Source organism: Falco naumanni, chromosome 7 (assembly GCF_017639655.2).
Source record: "Falco naumanni isolate bFalNau1 chromosome 7, bFalNau1.pat, whole genome shotgun sequence".
NCBI classification, from domain to species: domain Eukaryota; kingdom Metazoa; phylum Chordata; class Aves; order Falconiformes; family Falconidae; genus Falco; species Falco naumanni.
This window is the reverse complement of record NC_054060.1, coordinates 47428901-47437976: the sequence shown is the minus strand read 5'-3', so window position 1 is coordinate 47437976 and position 9076 is coordinate 47428901.

Here is a 9076-nt window from a genome sequence, read left to right as displayed (position 1 = left end):
ATTTCCTTTGCGTTAGTGTTTCCTTTGTATCAGCACTGGTGTTCACAGGAGATATTTCTCCACTGCTACTTATATTTTTTTTCTCCTATTGATAATTTTACCACACTTTCGTATTGCTATTCACCCTTTTCTGATTTGTCCACATCAGTGGTATCTCCTGTAAGGTTCCATATTACAGAAATTCCTTTTATTTAGCATTTTAAAGATTCAGTCCTGGAAACCTTAAAAATGCTTATCTCCTGTTATGAGGATACCTGTTACTGTGACCCCTGTATGTGAAATATAACTCATTCTATGGTGTATGACATAAATAATGCAATTTAATGTTTCCCTTGGAGGCGTATATGTTTAGCATTCTAGTAGAATATTTCCTAAAGCACCAATTTATTTGTTTGGCATTTATCATCTCTGATACAGCATTGTGTAACAGATAGGTTAGATGCAAAATTTGGATTACCTTCTAGATTTCAGCCCTACCACCTGTCCCAAAATTGTTGGCTAAGTGTATTGTCCTATTTCATGTTAAAAACAGAGAACATTTAAAGATTCAAGATAGATTTAAATTGCTGCAATTCAAGACTGGTTTTTTAAGGCACAATAAACAAAGATTATTTAATATTGTTTCTTTAAATTTTAATCAATATCATCATCATGAGCCATATTGGTATATTGATTAATGTATCAGCATTTAGCACCAAGGCAGTCCGATTGGGAAAATAAAAATCTGAAAGAAGGTCAAACTCTTCAGACAAAAAAGTCCCATTCTTCATTGGATTTTACATAACATTCATTATCTTTCAAGAAAAATTGTGTGAAGATTTGCTACTCAAAGGATCCTGTCTCTGTAAAACAGCTGTTTGTTTAAACACTAAAACTTCAAGCGTCAGGGAAATGTAATCCTGAATGACTACACACTTTTTCAAGAGTAACTTTATGTAGAAGACAACCAAAAGAGATAAATAAGTGAAAAGGCTTGATGATTTGAATAAGCCATCCACAGAAGCTGCACACATTCTCATTCTGGTTATAAACTTGTGGTTGTCCTGCCACAGTGCAGGCCCACTGCTCCCTAAGGCACAGGGTGCCAGGAGTGGCAGGGGATTGCTAAAGGGATGAGCAGGGCAGGGACCTGGCCAGCCCGGGATGGTGACACTACCCCCTGGTGAGGGATAAGGGCAGGCTAGGGCTGGAGGAACAGCTAGCTTCAACCCAGGCTGCCAGGCCATTCCTTATCAGCAAGGCAGCCCCAGCTGTGAGATGGTGGACCTGGGAGCTCCAGCGGGGCCCAGCAGTAGAGCCTTTGCCTAAAGCAGCTTCCGTGGGATGGGCGTCAGCCCTGGCCCAGGTGGTGCTGCTGAGGACCCTCACCCCAAGGCCACCAGCAGGGAGGGGGCAGCTCTGGGCTGTGCTGGCTCTGGGCTCTGCAGCCAGGCCCTCAGGAGGGGGGGCACGCTTGGGCCTCTGGCACCAGCTTCTTCTTTGTGCTGGTTTTGGCTGGGATACAGTTAGTTTTCTTCATAGTAACTAGTATGAGGCTATGTTTTGGGTTTGTGCTGAGAGCATTGCTCGTAATACAAGGACTGTTTCATTATTGCTGGGCAGTGCTTACACACAGCCAAGGCCTTCTCTGTTCCTCACACCGCCCTGTCAGTGAGCAGGCTGGGGGTGCGCAAGGAGCTGGGAAGGGGACACAGCCAGGACAGCTGACCCCAGCTGACCAAAGGGATATTCCATACCATATGGTGTCATGACCAGCATAAAAATCTGAGGGAAGAAGGAGCGAGGGGGGACACATTTGGAGTGATGGTGTTTATCTTCCCAAGTAACCATTACCTGTGATGGAGCCCTGCTGTCCTGGAGATGGGTGAAAACCTGCCTGCCGGTGGGAAGTGGTGACACTATAACTGCTATTTTGTTGGAATTTTTTGTGGAAGGTGGAATTTGTCATATCTTTTTGACCACGTGCTCCTAAATAGACAAACAGAAAAGTCAAAACCCCAAGAAAAACACTTGAAAAGATTGTGTATTTAAAATTCTGGGGAGTCTAGGTACATCTTGATAGTCCTTGTGGAAGACAGAAAAGTAGCCCAGTTTAAAATGAAAGACAGCTATTCTTTGCCCAGAATATCTGTCAAACGTGACATGAAAATAAACTGTGGAGCAGGTTGTTAAGGCCAAAGACTGCACAAGCGAATGCACTGGTATCCAGCAGAATGACCTGGAAAAAATCTACACTATTATCCTTTTACTATGGAAAAATATTCTTCCAATTGAACAATCTGTTTCATAAGCAGATCTTGTTTTCTATGCCATCCTACTCAACTAAAAAAAATAAAAATATATCTCATATGAACTGGACATTTTTTCCCCTGGCCCAAACTTCCCAAAATAAAGACTACAACTTTTCTCTTTTAGTATTAAAAAAACATTTACATTGCATCCTTCCTACATTTTGACCATAGCTGATAAATACAGAGGAATGTTCAGATTGAAAGGTGGAATAAAATATGTCATCAATATGCAAAGTCTCCTTTCAACTATTCACGTCTCTTGGTCATGACAGATGTGTGTTGTAAATCTGGTGTTGTCTAGCAATCACGGAAGATTTGCTAATATTGATGTTTACCACCCTGAAACAGAAACTGGCATCCAATACTAATGAAAAGAATCTAAAGTGATTGTTATCCCTCTTTCAGAATATTCTAAGAACTATGTATTTCAGAAATGTCTGTGAAATTTTAGACAGCACTGAATATTGTCATCGCAACTTGATTGTATGTCTGTCTGCTCTCATTCATTGTTACCAAGTCCCCCTTGTGCTGCTGTTCTAATGCTAACTGCTTTCACTGATGATCCCACCTAAAGCAAGGTCGCTGAACTGACCTGTGATTTTCACTTTTTGATACAAGTCCCTTCCCATAGCATAGTAAGACTTTTTTTTTACTTTTTTTTTTTTTTTTCCTACCAGTTTATCTGTCATCATTTCTGTGAAGACATTTTCAGAAAGATCTGGCATATGTTAGAAGAAATGGGACAGTGCAGAAATAGTCTTCTATTTTCTGAATTGTCAGATCTAATCTCCATTTGGTGCCTTCAGTTCTTTTGTGTAATTCTTTTTGTACACCTAGCATGTTCCATACTGATCAGTATGGCCACCTGCATTCAGATGTGAATAGTTTCATTTATACACCTTCGTGGGAGCTCTAAGACAATACTGAAAGGAGTCAAAGACAGAGAAAGTCTTTGTTCTTCAGTGTGGAGGAGCAAAATGAAGCTTTCCTTTCCCATTTTTCACTTTCTAGCTCACCTTTCTTTAGTTCCAACATAGCAGGAGCAGACCTCCAATAGACCCTCAATATTAATACATTTTAAAAATATTAATCAAGACCGGGCTATTTTGATTTTATGCCATGGCCATTGCTGTATATTTGGGGATAATAATCAAATTTGGGGGCAAGTCAGAATAAATGTTCATTCTGACAGAGCAGAGATAAACTTTGGTATCCTAATAAAATGTCTCAAATCTAAATCTGCTGTCTATGTTTTCCCAGCAGGTCTATCAGAGTAGAATTGTTCACCGGGAACGTACAAGGCACAGAACTATCACAGTTGTGGTGTTCCTTCTCCTGAATGTTATAACCTGAAAGGATTCAAATTCAAATCCATACTACACTGCTGTAATTAGGCAACTATTAACAGTATATGGTGAAGAACATATTATGTAGAGACATGCATACTAGTGTATGCTTGTAAGTACCCATTGCTTTGTAGAATGAATTATCAGCCTGACACATGCATGAGAGATACTAACTCTGGGACTTCCTTCTGTGGCACAGACACGGTTTCTATAAAAACAGAATATCCTTTCTCAGATAAACTAAAGATTAAGAAATACATTTCTCTGAGAAAAGAAATTTTAAGAATAAGATGTAGTACTAGTCTTAAAACTCAAATCTGTGATAGGTCTTGTGGTTTTTGTACAGATAGCCAGCAACAGATAAGTTTAAAACATTTTATTACAATAACCAGTAATATCCATCAAGGTTATCTTTTATTTCTTTATTTCTTCCATGCTTTTGTTTTCAGTTTTATTTATTAAGGGTGTGTGTGTGTGTGTAGTATTTCTGTAAGTTACTCTACTAAAGCTGCCTACTCATTTATGATCCAAGCATACCTCTGGGAACCCCTTTTCCTCCTCTTCCTGTTTATACTGGAAATAGCGCAATCGATTGGTGCAGTAGCAAAGATCTTCATGAGCAAATCATCCTCTAACAGTTACTTTTGGCCAAATCGATGAGTGAAGTGGCCTCAGCAGGAAAAATTAAATCTCAAAAAGGTTTTAAATCTCACTTCTGAATACGAAATTTTTCTTAATTGAAACAGTTTTCCTTACAAGTTATTAGTTTTAGGTTTTCATTGTTTTTCTCTCCTCCATATACTCTCCATTATTTTATTGTACTTAATTTTTCTGGAAGATAGCCACTGGAGAATATTTATAGACTCCCAAATATAGCATTTTTTTAAAAAATGATAATTTTTTGTTATAAAAAATCACTTTTAAAAGTCTATATTTTAGTTTTCATATGTTTTACCCTTCATTATTTAGTTGTATGCTCAGTGCTCAAAATAAATACAAAAGTGTCTTCTGTCTCCAAAGATTATCCCTATTTGCATAAGGTCTGATATCTTCTTTTTGCTGAATTTCTGACAAAATGGAACCTAAAATATGGGTTAATAGTTATATAGTAAATATTTATATATCCATGAAGAATCTAGTATTGAATATTTTATAATGTATTTTGCCAGATAACTCAATTGAAAATCTAGCCAAATGTTTTCAAGATCAAAACACTTGCAAAAATTATGATATTTGTTTTGACTCACAAGTTAGTTTTTTTACCAGCTTCAAAACAAACGATAAATATATATTTGTCTGGTATTCACTAATAAACATGCAGATATGACAAGTCATGGGAAACTAACAGGACAAATGCACCAAGTTTTGTGGTTCTCTGTTATTTCTGTTTATCTAAATAAATATCTATTTATTTAGACATTCTAATAATTTGTGAAGAAATGGTTTTAGAAATAATAAATAAATAATAAATATTAAATATTTAGAATAAATACAGACATTTCAGCTTGAGTAATGACAGAGAAAATACTTACTTAAAAAATATTGTTTGTTAATTTTGGTTGTACAGATTAAAAATGAAATTAGATTAACTTTTCTCATTTAGTACACGTGAAATAGCTGTGTGAATACATGTGAATAGCTGTGTGGTTCCAGACCATTTCACAAAACATGATCACAGAAGACTTTTTTACTTTTGCTGACAGTAACAGGAAACATATGAAAACCTAAGAAGGCAATGAGAAGTGAAAAACTTCCTTGAGTCATGGGTTCCCAGTTAAGGCTCACAATATATTGTTAGAATGCTTCAGGAAGAAACTGATATCAGATCATATTGTAAGAATGAGAAAAAAACTTCAGAGCAGGCTTTTGTCTTCTCTTTTATTCTCCACAAAAATTGTTGGTGAAGTAATTTTAATCTAAGATTGAAATATGCTGCACAGGGGGGGTGGGGGGGTGGGGAGTGCGGGGTGGGGCGGGGGGGGGGGGGCGGGGAATAAAACCAGTAAGCATCAGATCCCAATGCCTCTTCCACTTCGTAATAATTTCCAAAGTACAAAACTGACAACAGCCACAGATACTTCTTACACATAAGAGGGTAGCCAAGTGTCTATTTTGCCTTCCCTATTATTCTCCACTTTTACCTTTTTCTAATTTCCAAACCTTCCCCTACAAGTCTCTCACATCTTCTGTGCTTGCTTCTTACATGACAATTGTTATTGGCATTCTTGTTAAACAAAGAATAGTTTTTATATGTGTACCCTTATTTTATTATTATTTTGTCAAATCAATGCTTTTAGTTTTTTTTAGTAAAAGATAATCATGGTGAAGATGTCTTGTTGTGCTGACTTTGCGTTACATAGTAGCTGTTCTTTTACATTGAATGAGTGCAGAAAGGAAAATGTGACAGGAAGCTAAGTGTCTTGGAGACTGTCAACAGACCCCACAGCTCAGCAGCAGAGTGTGGGTTAATATATTTTAGAGTTAATGAACATTCTAATTTCTTTTTTTCATGTTTTCAGTACTACTCTTCTACCTACTTCTCAGATTAATTTCCTGTGAGTTTATGAAACTAACCAATCAAAAAGCATAGAGTCCTTCGAAAGTCCTTTGTAAATCGTATGTTGGTGCTGTACTCAGCTTATAATAATTGACAATAATAATAATAATAATAATAAAAGAAAATAAAATTGAGACAATAGAAAGCTAAAAAGGATGAGTTGCCATATAATTTAATGGCTTTCATGATTTGTGTTTCTTAAACTACTCAAATATGACACCTCAAGAACATATTGTTCTAGCTTAAATATTGAATGAAAACTGAAGACTAAATAGTTATTTGCACTGGAAAAAGGAAGGTTCAAAGTAATTCATTTTATCAGTGGCTTGCCTATGAAAACATAGAACAGGATTAATTTGTGATTTGTAACCTCAGTATAACTGAGAGGAAAATTTTACATAAAAAATCTCATTTAAAGTGCTTAATTTATGACCTCAAATAATACAGTTTAAAAATATCTTTCAGTGTAAATGTAAGTAATTCTCAAGTTCCTTATTATATGCATTTCCGTGTTTTCAGACATTGTAAACATGGAAGAGAGGGTTAATGTTCTGAACTGTAACTACTTAAAATGGGTTACTGAGGTAAAGCACATTCTTTCTTCCTATGGAATTACAGATACCTCAGATTTTCTTAAGCTTGACATAGCTGGGTGTTTTGTTTCTTTACTTCTTGTAGAAAAAAAAGTCACAATCTAGCTGTATTCAGACCTGTCAACTGTCAAATACTGCTATAGGCCCTCACACTGACTACTATTTTGATGAAGCTTCCTTGAAAGTGTTACTTGTACGAAGGTGGACTCAGTAAAATTTTGAAATTATTTTATGAATCTATATATGTCTAGGCAATGTAGCTTCGTAGTTCTGCGTATTACTACTTTTCATATGCAATTGATCAACTCTGTCTACTTCTGAACTTGAACAAGAATGTGGAGAAAAAATAAAACTAGAAAGCCAACGTGCTGTTATGTTTTGCTTCTGCCAATGGAAAATAAAACATATCTGAATATAACAGATAGAAGAGTTCCAATAGCAATGGGTTTACATAGAAAAGTACTTCAAAGGATCAAAATGACAATAAAGGACAGATTTTAAAAAAGAACAAATGAAAGGACAAAAAAATGGGTGCAGTCTGCTTGATGGTATCTTCATTTTCCAAAACATACCTTCTCAGCTCTGTTGTTCTTTTGAGATGATAAAATCCAGTGTATTTGGGTTTTATTTTTTTTAGAGAGACTGGGAAAACTGATATCCTTAAACCAAGGGCTGTTATGAATCTACAGGGGTTTGCTGCTCAGGCCTCTGTTTTGACATCATCACTTGCATTATACAAGAAAACTCATCATGGGGGGTGATTTGATCACTCAACTCCATGATAACTTCAATTATAACAGAGTTCATGATTTTAAAAGACCACCCTACATATCTAAGTGTGTGTGTCAGTAATAACACATATACTTGCATTACTGAAGCACAACTGTAAACCTAGTTGGATATCAGTTAAAAAATAATCGCAAATGAAAATCACTTGTAATACTAGTGTGTTATCTTGTGGTTTTATGTGATAGCTCTGTATCTAATGCAGCTGCAATTTTCATGTCAGGATTTTCTTTACGTATTTCTGGAGGTGCAATAACAAGACAGTATGTTATTTGCAAACATACACATATCTGATGTGCTTTCAAAGCATTTAATATTAAAATAATTTGAGATGCTAAAATAAAAACTAAATGTAGATGTCTCACTTCACTGTAGAAATTGTCATGTGTCTTGACTAAGGCTACTTTCACCCTCTTCCAGGTTAAAATTTGTGGATATTAATCTGCTTACACACCTTAATATGCATACCTAATAGCACCTTTAACTTAGATGAATATATTCTGTGGAGATCAATGCCTGCTACAACCCAATAACTTCTAAGTGTAAGTCTCTGTTTGTGCAAATAAAGGATTAAGTCCTACTCACCACTGTGATAAATAGCTTATAAATAGTAGTAGCTTAAAGAGAAACCCCACTGATTACACATTTTCTCCACTCTTTAGTGAATAATTGCTCATTCTGTTTCAGGGCAAGACATAATTATTCTGACCAAACATTTGCAGGTTTTGGCTCTATGTTGACAAGCTTTCCCAAGCTTCATTAAAGCATAGCCAAAAGCTTATTAAGACACATGAATAACAACAATTAACTTAAGTGTGGGTTCAAGCAAGGTTCAAACTGGATTTCAATTGTAATGCCATTAAAGAAGCTGAACTGGGAGTTACCTATACTATGCATCAGAAACTTAAATACACTTCACAGTGTTCTATGAAATAACTACATTATTTATCATATTTAATGCAGTCCAAGGTCATAGAAAAATACAGCAGTGATAAAAAGTCATAAATGTGTGAGATACAGTGCACTCTATATTGTGCAGTATGTATTGTTCAGAATGATTCCAAAAGGCTAATAATGTCATGAGAGGTAATAGGCTAAATGATCCAGAAAAATTAAGTTAGTGGTGCCCATCAACTCAATTACTTCATTCTCAGAAAGAAAAGTTAATCTTAGATTTAACTAAGACTAAACTAAACTTTTTATAGTTTAGAGGTTACATACTTAGTTAATAATTTTTTTTTCTCCCTATACTCTGAGGCAACATCCTATTTCTGTGCTATGATACAAAGAGTATGCAGTACTTTGAGCAGGCAAACTTGAGATTTTTTTCACCTGTTTCCTATTCAGATATATGTCCTATTGCATTTAATATTCGGAACATGGATCCTTAAAGTACAGCTCATGCAATGTACTAGGCTGGAATCATGTTTGTTCAGGAGCCTTTAAATTACATCACTTCTGAAAGAATGAAAGAGGTTAACCTATAGGGTAATTTTTAAAATA